Below are 20725 nucleotides of genomic sequence, written 5' to 3'. Positions count from 1 at the left end.
ATTTTTTCTTCTGATATAAAAAAAATTGCATGGTAACCAGTTACTTCAAATGATTCTTTTCTTGTGATATATCAAAGTAACTAGTTGCTTTTCCCATTTGATATTTTGTTTATGGTGAGATTTTTTTAAAGCAAAATAACATGTTATTATCAGGATAACTTGTTACCATCAAAGTAACCGGTTACCCGATATTATGGGTAACCAGTTACCAACTTATTTGCTCTTAACCAAACTCCAAGCAATTTAACGAAGTTTCATAGTTATTTGGTATAGGAAAAATATAATGACATAAGTAGAGTTTGCAACAACAGAACTGAAAAATAAGAAAAAGTTTATAATCTTCAAATCAATTTTACTTGTTCCCCATCCCTTTCTCTTCCCATCCGTTTTCTATGCCTGCAAAATATAACATACAAAGCATTTTAAAGGAGAAACTTCTCATACGTGCTTTGAATAACATCATATCGTTCCTCCCTCTGGCTTCCTCCTATCAATTCTCCCACCTGAAAATTTAAGACATGAATTAATAGATATATAGGACAAACACTAACCTAACAAAATGTTTAATCCCTACATAACTCAATATCTCAATTCAACCCATGTATAACTCAATCTCTCAAGAGGTAGTTAAATGAAAATACTAAGAGGGAATATGAGAAAAATGATGATGAAATAATATAATAACTAACTAAAAATTGCATTCCAGCAACAAAAATAAATAAATCAAATTTTCATACTAAACTTCATTTACCAGCAGATCAGAAAACTCTAATTCAGTTTCCACCATCCAACTTAGCCAAATGCATTGTGATGTGAAGCAATATAAACAATATCTCATTTCTCCTTGACAAGTCTGACAGCTTCTAAGTCAGACTCCAATTGGGGGGGGGGGGGGAGTCTGTTATGGACGCCCCACTACTCAAACTGAATTGAGAAACAATGTTGAGGATTCTTAATAAGCTCCTTATCCAAAACATTTCACCAGCACCCTCACAGTCACTGGTGGTGATAATTGGTGAGTGCACATAAAGAAAACTATGTTTTTGAAAAAAATGTATAGGTGGCGTATGCAAGGGCATTTATGATATGGGAAACTACAGAAATCTAGAAATATGTACCAAAAATTAAAACTTTCATTCGAAACACAATGCAGAATAATTACTTTCATTGAATTCTACAACCTATTTCGTCCATTTTCCCTAAAATCTTCTTTCTTTCAGAAACCAATAACAATTTTTGTTTTTTTTAATCAGAATTTATTAATAAAAAATCATCTAAATAGAAAAATGTATTTACCGTATTGGTCCTGGGATGAAATGAACAAAATCCCTCAACAACTCGAGAGTGAGCCTTATCTTGGGCAATGGGAACTTAGTTGGATCAACTAGACCCACGTGAACTACCTTCTTGACCTAGAGCTCCAATTTCTGCTTGGTCCCAACTGAGGGAAGTTTCAAAATGCCATCCACAGTCACGCATGTGCCAGTTGACACGAGCTGGCCAAAGTGGACATTGTCCGCCTCCACAATAACATGTAGATTCCTGGGGCAAGGCCCATCGTTGAGCTCCAAGAAGGCAAATGTGTCCTTGTCCGCCTTTCAACCGGTCTTGACCCACCCGCCTATTCATACACATTTCCCGGGGATTAGGGATCTGCCATCGAATCGAGAAATAATGGATCGAAGCATAACTCTGTCGCAGAACTGAGCTTTCAAAACTTCATAGCTGGAAACTCTGTCGTTCATGGTTGCCTGAGTGAGTTGAGACAACAGCGTCGTTGAATTGTCTGACATTGTCCTATTTTTGTCGAATTTTCCCTTTGGTTATATAACGTTTGTTTATTGTTTTTTTTATATGTAATTTTAATTCCAATTAATTTTGTGTTTTTATTCAAAGTTTTCCCATAAATTTTGGGGAAAAAAAATTCTCCCATATTTTTGCAAAGTTTTGGTATAAAAGCCATATTTATGAAAATCCCAATATTATTTATTATTCTAAAATTAACATTTTCTTAATGAGTAACATGAATGACTTATACATAAAAAAAAATTTAAAAAAAATTATAAATAAAAGCCCAAAAACAACTTTGTTTTTATTTTAATTTTGGGATAATTGGGGCTAAACTATCGATGGAGTGTCATTTGATGCAGTTAACTACCTATGTAAAAAGTTTGACAACAAAATACTTAAGTATTAGATTTTCTTACTCCATAACTCCTTGCCATTAAGTTTGACTCAAATTCATGTAAAAGACACGTGTTTGCCTCTAATTGGTCAAAATCTTTAATAAATTATTAATTACATTAAGAATTTTTTTAAAAGATTAAAAAATCTAAATAATTTTTAACCTTTTTTTTAATTTTTTTTAAATCAATTAAAAAAAACCCAAATTTTAATTTAAAACATGCAATTTAAACATTAGCCTCACAAATCAAATAAAAATAAACAAAAGAGATTAAGTTCTATCTGTATTAAATAAAAGAAAATTTTAATAATTAACATATTATACGCATACTCTTTGTTACACCCAAATTTCAAAAATAAATGAGTAGCCTCGAAATATAGGCCCGTAAAGATTTAGTTTGAGCTTATCAAGTGTTAGCATTATACTTGTATGAATTGTCACGGGGTTCCAAATCTGCCATCAGCATTCGAGCATGAGTTGCAGGCTCGAAGACATTAACCTTCTCCTAGGGATGAGCTCAGCAAACTAATCAAGTGGGAAGGAGGCGACAACCGGAATGGTGAGCTCGAGGCTACGAGTGACCTCGAAAGCGTGTTGAAGCGGTGTTCAAGCTCGATGATGCATTAAACATACACGGAACAGTTGTTAGGAAATTCCTATTTCTTTGGGATTAGTTAAGACCGTGTGTTAAATCCCTATTTTTGTGGGATCTTTATTTAAATAATGCATTTAAGTTGTATTATTATTATTATTATTCAAATATTTGTTTGAATTTAAATACGTGTTGTAACTTCCCTAAAATGAAGGGAAGATATTCTTGTAACCATGTCTATAAATAGCCTATATTTGGTCATTTGTACTCACACACAATCTTGTTATGAGAAAGACTCTGCAAAATTTCTCTTTCTTGAAGCTTTCACGCAGAGTTCTTAATAAAAGTGACTCGAGGACGTAGGCAGATTTTAACTACTGAACCACATAAAAATCTCTTTCTTTTATTTTCTTTCTAATTAATTGTTTATTGCTCTACATAATTACATAGATGAAAAACGACATCAATAATTTGGTGCTTTCGTTGAGAGCATTAAGTAATTCTTCCTACCGTTTAGCATAAAACCTCCTGCATAGCAATGATGGCTGCCCTGAACATTCTTGGAACTAGTGGGCGACCTCTACCCCAAATCCCCGAGGAGAAAACTCCACGATCTGAGGATCATCCTCGAAGGCCTGGTAAACAACCAGTTGTGGACCAAAGCCCAAATGAGAAAAGTGCCTCATCATCTCCTAGAGGACGATCTGGTCAGAGTTCTAGACCTAATGAGGAGTTTTACACAATCTTGAAAGATGTGTGCCACCAGTTGAGCTCAAAAATCATAGGTTGCATGAACAGTTAGCCGAAGATACGCGGCTAAATAAGGAGATGGCAAGGCGAGCTGCTGAAGTCCAGACACGACCCTGAAGAACCAGGGGGCGACCTCGTGTGAGTACGGCTTCCAGGATGGCCGAACAAAGGGCCTAGCAGGTTGAACCAAGACCTAGGAAAAATACTGAGAGAAACTGACCTGGGGGGTCTTCTCGGAACCCTGCTAGGAACAACCCAACAAGGAATGTTCCAGCAGGACCTAGGAATAATCGAGTCTTCCAGGAATAACCTAGAGCCTGTAAGGAACAACCCAAAGCCTGCTTGGAATAACCCTGAGCCTGTTAGGCTGAACAATGGGAGGCTACCACCCTTGCCAATTAGGCACCCTTCTTCACTGATTAGACATCCTTCTCCAGCACGGGGAGTACCTCAGTAAGTTCCCAACATGAACCAAGCCAGAGCATGGAACCTCAGAGGCCTTCACGAAGTGCTTGAAGTGGAAGCCGAGATAGGAGCCATCGGGCTCGCCCCAAGCACAAGGGTGAGCGTGAGGCCCCACAGGGAGCGCATCAGGAACATAGACATCCCCAACAATCAGGGAGTTATATGTCAAGGTCACAAACGATCGGAATTAGGGTACGTGTGGATAACCCACCTCATAATCGAGCCCCACAATAGCAACAACTAGAGAAAAGTGTCAGCTTCTTTGGCGGAAGTCAGGATTAGAGTAGGTCGGTGAGTGTGTATAACACCAAGCTTAGAAATTACGAGAACTATCAGAATGAGTATCCTAATATTTGAGATCACCTGAATCAGAACCAGGGGCAATCTAATCAACCAAACTTGGACCTGCGAACACACTTAAATACCTGGAGAGGGCCCCTACAACCAGTATATGGAAATCATTATAACCCTATGCTACGACAAGGAGTTGGAATTCCTACGAACAATAACCAGCTACCAGTAGTACAGGCTCCCCCTTGAGTGGATTTGGTCCAAGAGATAATCAACCAGCTTGAGGAGGCATTATGGCTCCTCCAAGAAGGGAAAAATAGAGAAAAGGCTTACGATTCTAATGAGGAGCTTGAGCCATTTGCCCCCATATCTCGAATACACCATTTCCCAATGGTTTCCAAATACCCCACGTGGCACCCTACAATGGGAACACTGACCCAGGCAGCCACATGAGTACATTCAATACAACAATGCAAGCTAGTAATGTTGGAAATGAGCTTAGGTGTATGCTCTTTCCAACCACACTCTCTGGACCAGCGAAGAATTGGTTCGACAAATTCCGAAGATATCCGATCTCTTCATGGGAACAATTGTCTAGGGAATTCAAGAGATAGTTCCAAGCTATGAAGAGCATCAAACCAAAGGTGTCCACATTGACCAATGTTAAGCAGCAGCTGGGTGAGTCACTGAAAGGATACCTGGCGAGGTTCAATTTAGAAGTGGCACAAGCTCGCAATGTCGATGACAGCGGTCATCTCATGGTAGTACGAGTTGGAGTGCTGCCAAGGGCTGTGCAAAAAAATTTCAACCCACCTAACCCAACTAAACCGCCTAAACCAACCCGGGAAAACTGAGAAACAAATTCAACTCGAAAAACCTGAGTTAAATTTAACCCACCCAATCTGTTAATTGGGCGGGTTGAAAAATAGGTCCAATTCGCCCAATTAAAACCGACCCACGCAATTAAACTTTTATTTAAAAAAATATTTTTTTAATATTTTCTTGGACTTTAAGGTTTAATATTTTCTTTTTCTTTTAAGAATAATTGTTTTTTTTAACACCTTAGTGTTGATTCAATTAATATTTTAAAACCTAGAATTTTTTTTGAAATTTTGAAGTCCAATTACACTAACATATTGTAAAAAAATATATATAACGATTTAGGCGGGTTAACCCGACCAAACTGTTGGATGGGTTAAAAAAAGTTTCTTATTTGGGCAGAATATAAATTAGGTAACACAAACCGATAATGACATAAACCAATTTAAAATTCTTATAACACGCCCAATGATTAACCCTAACTGCCAGAGAGTCCTCTTTTGGACGACATGCAAAGGAGGCCTGTGAGGACAATAGCCAATTTCAATACTCGGGCTCAGAGGTTTGTCAATGTAGAAGAGGTGAGGATGGCACTTAAACTGACTCCTCCACCCGTAGTAACTACAACGAAAAATGTTAACTCAGCCACCACCTTGGCTACACCCTCCACAACGCGACCTTCAAAAGATAACCTTTCTAAAAGAAAGAAGAATGAAGGGAGTAACTCAGAGGCTAATGGGGGCAAGAAAAAAATGAGATAAATATGTATTGGTCGCAAATCATGTCCCTTTTAGGTGACCTAATGCGATGCGACACCAAAAATCCAAGAGAGACTCAAAGAAATTTTGGAGATTTCACAGGGATGTGGGTCACACCACTAATGAATGCATAGGCAGCTCCGACTCAACCTGCCCAACAATCTGTGGCCCCACAAGTGAGGAAGGATAATTGGCCTCCCCCAATCGATGGAGAAGATGTAATAACCTTCGCAGGAGGACCGCCATTCCAGGTCGGGCAGGAACGCCCAAAAGAGGTATGTCTAGGAGCTCAAAACATAGGATGGATCTCCCTGTGAACCTAAAACATGAGCACTGAAACAACAAAGGGTTGAGTCCCAACCCATTACCTTCACTGAAGAGGACGCTTCACATGTCCATTTTTTTATAATGATCCTCGGTTATAACCTTCAACCTCTCCAATAAGAGGGTGCGTCGAGTCCTGATCGATAACAGGAGCTCGGTCAACATCCTCTATAGGGAAACCTTGGAAAAAATGGAACTGTCTATTTGAGACCTTAAGGCCTATGCGATAACGTTGTATGAATTCTCAAGAGGGTCTATTGAGCTCCTAGTGACCTTGGGTGACTATCCGATCTTGATAACCAAGATAATGGAGTTCATCGTGTTGGGAATATATGACTTTACCTTTTGCAAATCAACAATGAATTATGATAATAATACAATATTATAAACCCTAGATGTTGATCAAGATTCAAATTCAAAGTATAATCAAAGAAACATGTTCATGATATGAATGTTAATCTTGAATATAATGAACTAAATGATTAAATGATGATAAGACAAATTTAGATAAATTTAATCATCAATACAAACAATGAATAACATAATAGAATTACAAAATACAATATTAGGGTTAAAGAGATACAACCTTTGTATTGAGCAACTTGAATCTTCAAACTTGGGGAACTTCTAAGGCTTACGCGCAATATGAATATTGTTGTCCAAAATCTCTATTCCAAGCCTTCCCAATTGCTTGAAGCTTCAACTATGTAGAATGAGATTTGGGATTGAAGAAGCCTTGAAACTCATGCAAGTCAAGCAAGTTTGATGAGTTTCTTGGAGAAAACTTTGGTCGTAGAGAGCTAGAGAGAGTTGGAAAGTGTGATCAAGGCTTTTCAACTCTAATAACCCATATATATAGTGCAGGCATCATCATTAGTCTAACCAATAGGATTATAACATTTAAAACACGTCATTTGGAGCATTTTACGTAAACTGTAGGCCCTAAAAGACCGCCCAGGTGATACGTTGCCTACAAGCAAGCAATGCCATGCCTGCTAGGGGTTTTGAAGCCCTTCACATTTTGGCGATGCTACACCACTTAAGGGGCGATATATCGCCACCCTCTCTGACTTTGGACCCCTCCAATGGTCCTTAAATTTCTCAAAATGCTACCAAACTTTTTGGGAATGTTTGGATATCTCATTGTATCACTTTAGACCCATAAAATTCACTTTTAGATGCCTTCTACACAATCTCATGTTTTCACTTCTCTTTAAGTGAAAACCGTTAAGTGTTTTGTACCTCAACGTGTAAACATCTTAACCATTATATTTAATCAATCTCAATATTCCCCCACTTGGTTAAATATAATCATCTCTTCTTAACTTTACTAGTTTTGGTGCATAAAAATAAAGTATCTTTCGATTTGAATTTTATCTTAGTGAAAGTATTGCAAAGCCTTATCGAGGTCATTGGTGTTTTAAATATTGAATCAAGTACTCCCTAATGATAAAATTAGTAACACCACACACACCTCCACTTGACCATTCATTTTCCCACTTTTCTTGTTTTGCACTCATATGGCCATGTGCTCATCCATTTCATGAACTTTCCGGGGAGAAACTCCAACTCCCATGAGAGGCGACACCACCTCTAAGTTTACATACGTGAAATTCTTATAGCATCTTTGCTTCCATATGAGATGCTTATTGCGCACAACTGAACTTCATTAAAATCCATAGGCTTAACCCTCACCCGGTAGCAACCAACACTAACCATCCTTGGATGGAACTCATGATTTTAGTGTTGAAATTATTCGCCCAATAACTTGTTCTTATCCATTGAACTCTTACCCTTGATGTTCACAAGTTTGGAGTTGGGTTACCATCATTGATGAATATATTATTCTAGGATTTTTAGTCCCATCCCTTTTGAAGTAGAACTTACTAACCTCTTCGCAAGAGGTTTTGTAAATGGATCTGCTAAGTTCTCACTTGTCTTAACATATGAGATCGATATGATTCCTCCATGAATCAATTGTCTCACATACCCATGTCTTAGACTTACATGTCTAGACTTCCCATTATATACACCATTATATGCTCTAGCCAATGTGGCTTGACTATCACAAAGTATTGAGATCATCGATACCTCATCCGCAGAAATTGGGATCCCTAAGCCACTCAACCTCTTTGTTGGTTGCCGCTAGAGCTATAAATTCGACCTCCATGGTTGAGTGTGAAATACATGTTTGTTTCTTAGAACCCCAAGAAACTGCTCCTCCTCTAAGCATAAACACCCAACTACTTTGGAGAGATTATCTCCTACACTTGATATCCAACTCGGATCAGAATATCCTTCAAGTATCTTCGGGAACTTTGAATATTTAAGGCCTAGCTGCTTGGTCCTTTTAAGGTACCCTAGAACTCTCCCAATTGCTTTCCAATGTTCCATACTTGGATTGCTAGTAAACCTACTTAGTTTACTAACCACATATGCAATATCTGCTCTTGTACAATGAGCAGCATACTCCCTAATGCACTTGCATACTCAAGTTGAGCCACTGCTCTACCATTATTCTTTCCAAGCTTTATGCTTGAGTCAAATGGTGTATTTTCCTCTTTGATTTTGAGATGACTAAACTTTTCAAGCACTTTCTCAACATAGTGTTATTGACTTAAGGCATAACCCCCACTATTTCTTCTCACTTTTATACCCAATATGGTATCAACCTCTCCAAGGTCTTTCATCTTGAAAGTGGAAGATAGAAACCTCTTTGTTTCCATTATGCCTTTCATATCATTACTCAAAATAAACATATCATCAACATATAGACACACCAAGATGACATAGTCATCACAAGTCTTAGAGTATAAGCACTTGTCTGCATTAATGTGTCTAAACTCATCCGAAATTATGGCTTTATCAAATTTCTCATGCCATTTTTTTGGTGCTTGCTTTAAACTGTATAATGATTTAACAAGCCTACACACTTTATGTTAATTTCCCTTCAGAACAAAACCCTTCGGTTGTTCCATATAAATCTCCTCATCGAGATCACCATTTAGGAATGTCGTTTTGACATCCATTTGATGAACATAAAAGGTTATATATTGATGATAAGCCAAATAGTACTCTTATAGTGGTTGTCCTAGCAACCGGTGCATACGTGTCAAAATAATCGACTCATTCCTTTTGTTTAAACCCTTTGGCTACTAGTCTTGCCTTGAAGGTTTGTAATGTGCCATTTATGTTATACTTCCTCCTAAATACCCACTTGCACCTAATTGGTTTTGAACCTTGTGGAAGGTCTACTAATTCTCATGTGTGGTTTGAAATAATTGAATCTATATCATCATTTATTTCCTTCTTTCAAAAAGCAAAGTCTTTCAAAGACATTGCTTCTTGGAATGTATTGGGATAATCCTCAACTTGAAGAGCCATAGGAAATTTACATATGACTTCTTAAAGGTTTCCCTCTACTAGGTAGAGTGTCTCCACTTGAGAACATGTCTCATTTGATCCCAATTCTTTAAGCCTTTGGCTTCTCCAAGGCAATATAGGTTGTTCATCAACCTTTGGATCTTTCTCTTTAAAAGATTCTCCAACACTTGTGGGTTCTTGAGAACTTCTATCACAATATAACATATTTTCAAAGAACTCCTTTTCTCTTGATTCAATTATCACATTAGACTCCAAGTCTAATAGCCTATAGGCCTTGCAATTTGAGGCATAGCTAACAAATGTACACTTTACGGCCCTTGGACCCAACTTGGTCCTTTTAGGCTCCGTGCTCTTGTAATAAGCAAGGCACCCCCACACTTTAAGATAGCCTAGGTTAGGCTTCTTTCCTCTCCATAACTCATATGGAGATACATTGTTCTTTTTCATAGGATTTCGATTCAATATATGATCCGCGGCAAGCAAGGCTTCACCCCACAAATCATAACACAATTTAGCATGTAAAAGCATAAAGTTAATCATCTCAAGATAAGTCTTATTCTTTCTTTCAGCTATTCCATTTTGTTGTGGAGTGTATGGTGTAGTGCATTCATGTATAATGTCATGTTGTTCACAAAACACATTGAAATCATTTGAAAAGTATTCACCACCTCTATCACTTCTAAGAGTTTTTATTTTACTTTCCAACTGATTTTCTACTTCAGCTTTATAGATTTTAAATGCATTAAACGTCTCATCCTTACTCCTAAGTAAATACACACAAGTATACCTAGAGCAATCATCTATAAAATTTATGAAGTATCTATTTCCTCCTCTAGTCAACATGCCATTCAATTCACATAAATCACTATGTATTAAATCTAGCAAGTTTGAACATCTATGAACACTTTGAAAAATATTTCTTTACCATTTTAGATTTAACACATAATTCACATTTATCATGCTCATTCACATCACAATTTATTGATCCATATTTAACAACTCTTTTAATTGTGCTATAACCTATTTGAGCAAGTCTATTATGCCACAAAGTAATAGAACTAGAATTAATCACATTGCAAGATTTAGATGTCATCTCATTATTGTCATTATCAAGAGCACAAAGTTTGATTATTCCATCACATGTATAACCCTTTCCTACAAAAGTGCCCAACTTATTCAAAGTGAGTTTACCGAATTCAAACTCCATTTTGATACTGGATTTACTCAATAAACTTCCACTCATAATGTTTATAGTCATATCGGGACCATAGAAAACATTAATTAGGGTCGCTTTCTTTCCATTTGTGAAGAACACATCGATGCAGCCCCTTCCAAGTATGTCTTGGATCTCTTTTCATTTCTCATTTGGACTTCAAGTCCCACCTTTGCACTTTCAAATGTTTTGGAAAGAGTTTTATCATAAGTTGCATGAATGGTGGCACAAGTATCATACCACCATCCTTGTACATTTCTTTGGGTTGCATTAACTGCACTCTAGGTTGCAATGATCTCAACATCAATTGCATTGACATGTTCACCTTCTTTTAAGGTTGCATTAGTCTGATCACTACATGCATGAACCATGTCAATTCTCTTTAGGGCTATCATACATTCCTCATTGAATGCATTCAATTCAATTAAGGTCACAAAGATCTCATCATCAATTGTATTGATCTCAATCTCATTATGGTTAATTTTACAATTTCCATATCTCACATGATGATTAATAAACAAAACAAGTACAATAATAACCCTTGAATTATTTATTAACATTCACCATTGTACTATTAATATAAATGTAATGCCCTAATCTCCAGGGATCGTTACGGTGTGCATTTAAACAGTGCTAAACTGGCTAACCGAGTCATTTGGCCATAATCATGTAACTAAGTATAATTAGCGATTTAGGGTTTAAAAATTTTCGTTAAGATATAACGTTTCACTAAAACGTTTACCATATACATTGGGATCCCAAAGATATAATTTAAAGATTAATTACAACAAAATATTTATAACCAGTCGACCTAAGCGGCAAAATAGGGTTTAACCCTAGTTCCTCTTTAAACCCTCAGTCGTGGCGGTCGAGCAGCCGCATATGTACACATTGCCACCTAAGCTCTCCAACTCAAGGATGGTCTAGTTTTCTTTTGCCTTTACCTGCACCACATAGCACCCGTGAGCCGAAGCCCAGCAAGAAAACTCAATTTGCTCATGAACAAATAATAACATGTTACTAAGTCAAAATAGGCATGCCTAGCAGTAATAACCCTACTCATGCATGCAAGCAGGTGCAAATATATGTTTGTGAAGTCCTGCACTCTTAGTAGATGAATAATAAATCTCCTGCTCTGAGGTAGATGACTAATAAGTCTCTCTGAAGTAGATGACTAATAAGTCATTCTTTGAATAGTTGACTAATAAGTCACTCTCTACATAGATGACTGATAAGTCCATCTCGATTATATGACTGATAAGTCCATCTCGATTAGATGACTGATAAGTCCATCTCGGTTAGATGACTAATAAGTCTATCTCGGTCAGATGACTGGTAAGTCCATCTCGGTCAAATGACTGATAAATCTATCTCGGTCAGATGACTGATAAGTCTATCTTGGTCAAATGAATAATAAGTCTATCTCAAAGGTCCCATACCCTCCTAGCCATGTGACATGTAGGTCACCTTAGCCTTTCCGGCTATGGCTCTAAGTAACTGGGCTTTAGACTAGACAAGCGCTTTTAGTTTTCATCGAACTTGAGGTCGATCTGGCATTAATGCTCATGATGAGTCATTCAATGCAGATGTCGATTAGATCTAATATTTTCGGCTTGTGTTAAACACACTAGAACTGTCCTTGACTCATAAGTCAATGTCATACGACCAGTGCTCGATACTACTATCGAACTTAACTAGTAAGTTACAGCTTCGCAGTTAATATCGACACCATTGCCGATTCTGACTAATAAGTCAGTGCCATTCACAAGTGAGCTAGATTTGCTAAGCATTTGATATGCAATCAATGTCCACATTTAAACACTCAACACGCCTCATTTATAATCATGCATGTCACATATGGGGTGCAGCTTTCTTACCTCTGGTTCGAGTGAGAAATAGTAAAAGAATGACCCTTGAGAACGATAAACCTTTTGATTCCTTAGCGGTAACCAAGTCATAACCAATTACAATCTCCATTAATGAAAATCAACAATAAAAGGGTCTTGACCTAAACCTCACTCTCGGGACCCCGAATTGTACCCAAATGGTGAGTGGATTCGATCTCGAGCATTATGAATTGAAATCTCGAGCCAAAAACCCTCAAAAGTGCCCAAAATATGCATAAGAGAAAACAGGGTAGCGCCACAGCACTGCCCCCCTAGCGCTACAACCAGGGAAATTTTGCCCTGCCTAGTGTGACGTGCTGCGTCATGCCACATCTCCAAGGGGCCATTTTGTATGTATGAGCATGCCTTAGTGCTTGATCATTAGTCAAGTCTTGCACCAAGTAACCTCAGGGGTAGGGAATGGTACTTTTGTAATTATGCATATGTCTCCCAGACAAAAATCATATATGTTCCTGGGAAGACTTCATTTCCTTAGAAAGCTCCTTCGGGGGGGGGGGGGGGGGTGGGTGACCTGGTGACTTAAGGAAGCACCATGGCCACCAGCAGATAGGGGCTTAAGTTGTGTACTCCCTTGCCCTATCAAGGCCTTATATGAATAAAATGATGATGTACCATGTCCCTTTGTGTATGTTTTCTTTACGGTCGATGTGTTGCTTGTTTGTTACCTTCGTTGGGCCATTGCGTGCCACTTGACTATGTTGTATGCTCTGATTGTTGTATGGGATGTTGTCTCTGGATAGCTTGCCTCGTGCTTGCTCTCGCTTCATAATTGCCCTTACTTGTATGAGACTTGTAACGTGGCTAACCATTGAGTTTGCTTGCCACAGGTGTGAATTTTAGGCTGACTTGCTAGCTAAGAGCACTAACAAGTGCCACACGTTCTGTCAATTCGAGTATCGAAGTTGGCGGCCCGTGACACCTAGCGCTAGGACGAGGCAGATTCACTCTAGTTTTTCCCCTCCTTCGAATCCTCCATTTCCAACCTGAAAATCAAGCTTCCAAACTTCTTTAAAACCCCCAAATGAACCCAAATACCATATACACAAGTCCTAGGCATCATAACCCAAGTAACCTTTGCCAAAAATCCCATTGAATTCTCAACTTTCCAACTCAAAAACCAAACTGAAAACCAAATGAAAACAGAGCAAGAACAAGAGATTCTATGGTTAAAAACTTACCCCAAGCTCAGAATTACACCCTCTTTAATGGTGGAACACAACCCTAGCTTATCAAGACTTGATTCCCTAGCTTGGTTCCTCAAAAAGAGCTTCAAAAATCAAGAAGAAAAGATGAACGATTGAAAGAGGAGATGATCCTCTATTTTGGTTCAACCTTCCACAACCTTCTAATGGCTAAATACAACCTTAGGGTGAAAATACCATATTGCCCCTAAGTCTAATTAAAACCCTTTATAACCACCAAGGGAAAAAAATGTCATTTCGCGCCTATCTCGTTAATCATAATTAACACCCTCCAATTTCCATTATTCTCAATATTCTCAAATGCTAATAAATTACATCTCATTACCCTTTTAATTCCCGTTAATGAACTAATCCTCAAATCACCCCGAGACTTACCCCGAGCCCTGAAATTAATCCCGTTATGACCAAACCGATAACTTGCATTCAAAGATCGTCTCATGCCGAATGGCTTGAACAAATCCACATTATAATGTAGCCTTATTCGAAATTCACCAACATGCATGAAAATACACAATTATGCCCTCAACGGGCCAAATTACCAAAATGCCCTTATAATAAAATGTGGACCCATTTGCATGCATTTATCATCATATAATAATATAATTCACATAAACATGCAAATATTCATTTAATGGCATAATAAATCTGTAACGCCCTACTACCTCAGAGCCATTACTAAGTGAGTTTAAATCGTGCAATTAACTCGCTAAACGAGATTCTTAGAACAAAAGTGTGACTAAGCTAAACTCAAAGTCATTATCTTTGAAAATAACCTCATTTCATTGAAAATTATAAAAGTTTAACATTCGGGATCCCAAAATACAGTTTAGAAATATTTACAACTCAAAATACAATCACAGTCGACTAAATGACAAAATCCAGTTTTATACATTCATCTCCCAAAAATGCCCCTGGCCGTGGCAGTCAGGCTGACCAAACATGTACACCCTGCCTCACGCTCGCCATACTCATGATTGGTTGACTTTCTCCTTGCCCTTACCTGCACCACAGAGCACCCGTGAGTCGAAGCCCAGCAAGAAAACTCACAAACAGATAACATATGCATATCAAACACTTATCAGTTAAACAGGCCATCAACTGGCTAAACACATACGGCCACGCCGTCCCAGGCGCCTTACCATGCCCTGGATTTGCGGTCTATACCGTGAGGATATCCCAGGTATCCCTTATGATCTATCCTAGCAACTCGCACTCTGCGTGCTAAACGCTGCTTCTGGCCCTGGCCCCTTGCCGCACACGGCCTTGCACTCCACGTGCCTATCGCCGTTCCTGGCCCATTGTCGTTCTCGGCCTTTGCCGTTATCGGTCTTCACCGTTCATGGCTCATGCCATACAGTCATCACACTCACATATGATAAAGCTAATCAATAAGCTAAACATACATAAACTCAAACAAAGGGTCAAACCCCACATCACAGTCATATAGGGCCGAGCCCAACAACTCATGCTCTACGAGAAACAGTAGTTTTCTTACCTGTGTCCCGAGATTCTTACGCATCAAAGTCACGAGCACGGTCCTCTAACCCGAGCCTCTCCGAAAACATAGTCACAACACATTTAAAACATACTTTAATACTAACCAATCCAAAACCATTTCCCAGAACCAATCCCGTACTCTTGGGACCTCCAATTCCCCAAAACAGAGTAGCGGAAACATCCCCCGAGCCCCCTGGGCAAAAGCCCTAAAATGGAAAATTTCCCCAGCCCAAAAATAGCCTAGCGTCATGGCACTACCCATTGAGGGTCGCGGCACCCAGAAGGGCTCCTGATGCCTGATGCTGCTTTGCATCGCGGCACCAAAGAACAGGGCTGCGGCGCCCCTACGTGAACCCAGAATTCTAGGTTTTTCCCTGCATTTTCCCCGAGCCATAACACTCCCAATTCAATCCTAATGCATACCTAAACCCCAAAATCAATCCAAAACCTCAAATAAACCATCTACCAACCTATAAACACCAACAACAAGCACAAACACATGATCACACCCACAATTCACACTTTGGTTTCAAATTTCAGAAGTTTAAACCAGTAAACCAGAAACTTAAACCAAGGCTTATAAAACTTAAACCATGCTTCAAAATTCTTAAACCACACCAGAAACAAACCTCTGAATTACATAGAATTCTTACCTCAAGTGGAGAATTCGACCTTAAGCTTCCTTCAATTCCAGCTTCAAGCTAAATCCTCTTGTTTCTCAAACTGAATTCCCACACAAACCAGCCACAAACCAACTTTCAATTTTCATGCTCACACTCTAAAAATCAAAGCTTAGAAACTTAACAAAACAGAGATAAATTCTTACCTCTGAGAAAATCTTGGCCTATACTTGGTTTTAGTTGCCTCAAACCACTTTGATTCTCCTCCTAGGTTTCACAATTCCAGCTCCCTGCCTTTTTCCTCCTTTCCTTCTAGGTTCTCCTCAAACTTCCAGCAAGAACAAGAGCTTCTAGGTGCAAAACGCGAATGACTTCTCTTCTCAGCTGAAGTTATCTAAATCCTTGTCAAAAGACCATTTTACCCTTCCATCTAATTCCCTTTTCTAACTAAACCTCAAGGGCATCCTAGACATTTCACATCCCTTACAAATATACCATTTTATCACTTAGGGTAGTTATCCTCCCTGGTTACCAATGGTTACTCAAATCACTAAAATACCATTAACCAATACTTACAAATTCCCAATCTCAAATTATAATATTCCCAAAATACCCCTAGGATCCTCCCGAGCCAGGTATTTAATCCCGTTGTGACTTTTAAACTAATTAGCTCCCTAGGACCATCTCGGCACGTGCATCACAATTATATCACCGTTATACCATAAATTTTACATATATTGCGTTTATGCCCTCAGCAGGCTAAAATTACCAATTTACCCCTAAAAATCAAATGGGGCCCACATGCATATTTATTCCACCTAAACATGCATTCTAATCACATAATCATTTAAATTCACATAGATTAACACAGTATAACAATTATTGCCCTCCAGGCATACTAATCAAGGCTCCAAGCTTGATTAGCAAATTTGGGTCGCTACAACTATCCCCTCCTTACAGAGATTTCGTCCTCGAAATTACCTGAACAATTCGGAATACTGCTCCCGCATGTCTAATTCAAGTTCCCATGTCACCTCTTCAACCTTGCTGTTTCTCCACAGCACTTTCACCAAGGCGATGGTCTTATTCTGCAAAACCTTATCCTTTTGGTCAAGAATCTGAACTGGCTTCTCCTCATAGGACAAATCCTGGTCCAGCTCCAAACTCTCATAACTCAGCACGTGAGTTGAATTTTATACATACTTTCGGAGCAAGGATACATGAAAAACATTATGAACCCCTGATAAGGCTGGAGGCATCGCCAACCTGTAAGCTACCTCCCCAACCCGCTCCAGAATCTCAAAGGTTCCAACAAACCTAGGGCTCAGCTTGCCCCAAACACCGAACTGTTTCACTCCTCTCAGAGGTGAAACCCTAAGGAACACATAATCACCAACCTGAAATTCTACACTCCTGCGTTTCAGGTCTGAATAACTCTTCTGGCAGCTCTGGGAGGCAAGCATTCGTGCACTGATCTTCTCAATCGCCTCGTTGGTTCTCTGAACCATCTCAGGACCCAAATAACTTCTCTCACCCGTCTCGTCCCAATGGATAGGTAATCTACACTCCTCCCGTATAACATCTCATACGGAGCCACTCCAATAGTCGCTTGATAGCTGTTATTATATGAGAACTCAATCAAAGGAAGATACTTACTCCAAGATCCCCCAAAGTCTAATACACAGGCTTGCAACATGTCCTCCAATATCTAAATCGTCCTCTCAGACTGTCCATCTGTCTAAGGATGATAAGCGCTAAACCGTAACTGCGTGCCCATAGCCTTCTGTAGGCTCTCCCAAAACTTGGAGGTGAAGGTGGGGTCTCTGTCAGACACTATCGACCTCGGAGCTCCATGAAGTCGAACAATTTCCTTAACATATAATTCAGCATACTGTTCCACAGTGAAATTCATCCTAACAGGCAAAAAGTGGGCGGACTTGGTGTACCTATCCACAATCACCCACACCGAGTCATCCTGTCCTACGGTTCTCGGCAAACCAACCACAAAGTCCATGGTGATATCCTCCCATTTCCACTCCGGAATCCCTAGAGGTTGCAGCAATCTCGCTGGCCTCTGATGCTCAAACGTAACCTGCTGACATGTTAAACACCTTGCCACATAATCCACCACATCCCTTTTCATGCCCGACCACCAGTATAAAGCTCTCAAATCTTGGTACATCTTCGTCGTACCTGGATGTAAAGAGTAGGGAGTGGTATGTGATTCATCTAGAATCTCCCGTCGAATAACAGAATCCATCAGAACACAAATCCGACCCTTGTACTTCAGTAACCCCATCTCTGAAATGGAAAAGTCCTTAGTCGCTCCGACTAAGACATTCTCTATGTGCCCTCCTAACTGGAAATCCTTCTCCTGCGCCTCCTTAATCCTCTCAAGAAGAGTAGACTGAAGAGTGATGTTGGCTAACCGGCCAACCACCAACTCTATTCCCGCTCTAGTCATCTCCTCAGCCAGCTTATCAGATATCTGCCTTGAACTGAACAACTGTCCTGGGCCTCTCCGACTCAATGCATCAACCACTACATTAGCCTTCCCATGATGATATAGGATATCACAGTCATAATACTTAACTAATTCCAGCCTCCGCCTCTAGTGCATATTCAGGTCCTTCTGAGTAAAGAAATACTTCAGACTCTTATGGTCGGTGTATATCTCGTATTTCTCACCATAAAGATAATGTCTCCAATTCTTAAGTGTGAATACCACCGCTGCCAACTCCAAATCATGCGTAGGATATCTCTGCTCATACTCCTTTAACTGTCTCAACGCATAGGCTATCACCTTACTGGCTTGCATCAGTACACACCCCAAACCCTACCTCGAAGCATCACAGTAAACCACAAACTTCTCATTATCTGTTGGCAGACTCAACACTGGCGCAGTGATCAGTCGTTGCTTCAAATCTTTAAAACTATTCTCATATCTGTCCGTCCAGACATACCTTGTCTTCTTCTTTGTCAATTCTGTCAAAGGCGTAGCTATTCTGGAGAACCCCTTAACAAACCGCCGATAGTATCCTGCTAAACCCAGAAAACTCCTCACCTCAAGAACATTGCTCGGTCTAGTCCAATCCCTAACTGCCTCAATCTTACTTGGATCAACCAGAATCCCCTCCTTACTGACGATATGACCCAGAAATGTGACTTGCGGTAGCCAAAATTCACACTTGCTAAACTTAGCATACAACTTGTGCTCCCTCAACCGCTGTAGAACCAACCGCAGATGTTGCTCATGCTCTGCCTCTAACTGAGAATACACCAAGATATCGTCGATGAATACAATCACAAGCTTATCCAGATAATCCTTGAAAATCCTATTCATTATATCCATAAAAGTTGTTGGAGCATTGGTTAATCCAAAGGACATAACCAGAAATTCATAATGTCCATACCTCGTGCGGAAATCAATCTTTGGTATGTCCTCCTCTTTAATCCTTAGCTGATGGTAACCTGACTGGAGATCAATCTTAGAAAACACCATACTCCCTTGTAACTGGTCAAATAAATCATCGATCCTAGGCAGTGGATACTAGTTCTTAATGGTTAACTTATTCAGCTCGCTGTAGTCAATGCACATCCTAAGAGATTCATCCTTCTTCTTAACAAACAACACCGGAGCACCCCATGGCGAAAAACTCGGTCTGATGAATCCCAAATCCAGTAGCTCCTGTAACTGAATCTTTAACTCTTTTAACTCTGCTAGAGCCATTCTGTAGGGTGCTCTAGATACTGGCTCCACCCCAGGCGCTAACTCAATAACAAAGTCAATCTCCCGCTGCGGCGGAAAACCTGGCAGATCTGCCGGAAATAAGTCTAGAAATTCACACACCAATCTAGTATCACCTAGTCCAACCGACTCAACCTTGGAGGTGTCCACAACACTTGCTAGGAATCCTATGCAACCTTCCTGCATCAGGTCTCTAGCTTTCAATGCTGAAATAATAGTTATTCGCGATCCACCAGACATCCCCACGAACACAAAGGATACCTCCCCTTCTGGTTCAAAAGTCACCATCTTGCGCCTGTAGTCAATCGATGCCCCATATTTCGCTAACCAATCCATTCCTAAGATCATATCAAAGTCATCCATCTCAAGCTCAATCAAATCAACAGACAATTCCCTACCATCTACCTCTACTGGTAATGCCCTAATCCATCTCCTAGAGACTACCAGTTCCCCAGTAGGCAACAAAGTCTGAAAACCCCTAGCATACACAATACTAGGTCTACACAGCAGATCTATCACCATAGCAAACACAAACGAATGGGTAGCTCCTGAATCAAACAACACAGTATAGAAAGACCCAGCACTAGAAATCTGACCTGTCATAATTGAGGGGCTAGCCTCTACCTCAGTCCGAGTCAAAGTAAACACTCTGGCAGGAGCGAGACTATCTCCCTGCTTCGGCTCCTACTTCCTGACTTGTGGGCAGTCCTTCTTCAAATGATTAGCACTCCCACAGACAAAACAGGCCCTGATCCTGCACTCACCCTGATGTCGCCGTCTGCACCGAGGACACACTGGGAAACTCCTCCAGTTGTCACCCCCGCCCTGGCGGCCACTAAAAGCACCCCGTGCCCTCCTATCAGAACTGGGAGGAACAAAAGAATCTGGGGCCTTCCTCTTCTACTCACTGAGGCCACTACCCCGACTGGATCCAACAAAAGGAGGCACTGTCCTCCTAGCATCACGCCTA

This window comes from Humulus lupulus, chromosome 2 (assembly GCF_963169125.1).
Source record: "Humulus lupulus chromosome 2, drHumLupu1.1, whole genome shotgun sequence".
NCBI classification, from domain to species: Eukaryota; Viridiplantae; Streptophyta; class Magnoliopsida; order Rosales; family Cannabaceae; genus Humulus; species Humulus lupulus.
This window is presented reverse-complemented; position numbering follows the sequence as displayed.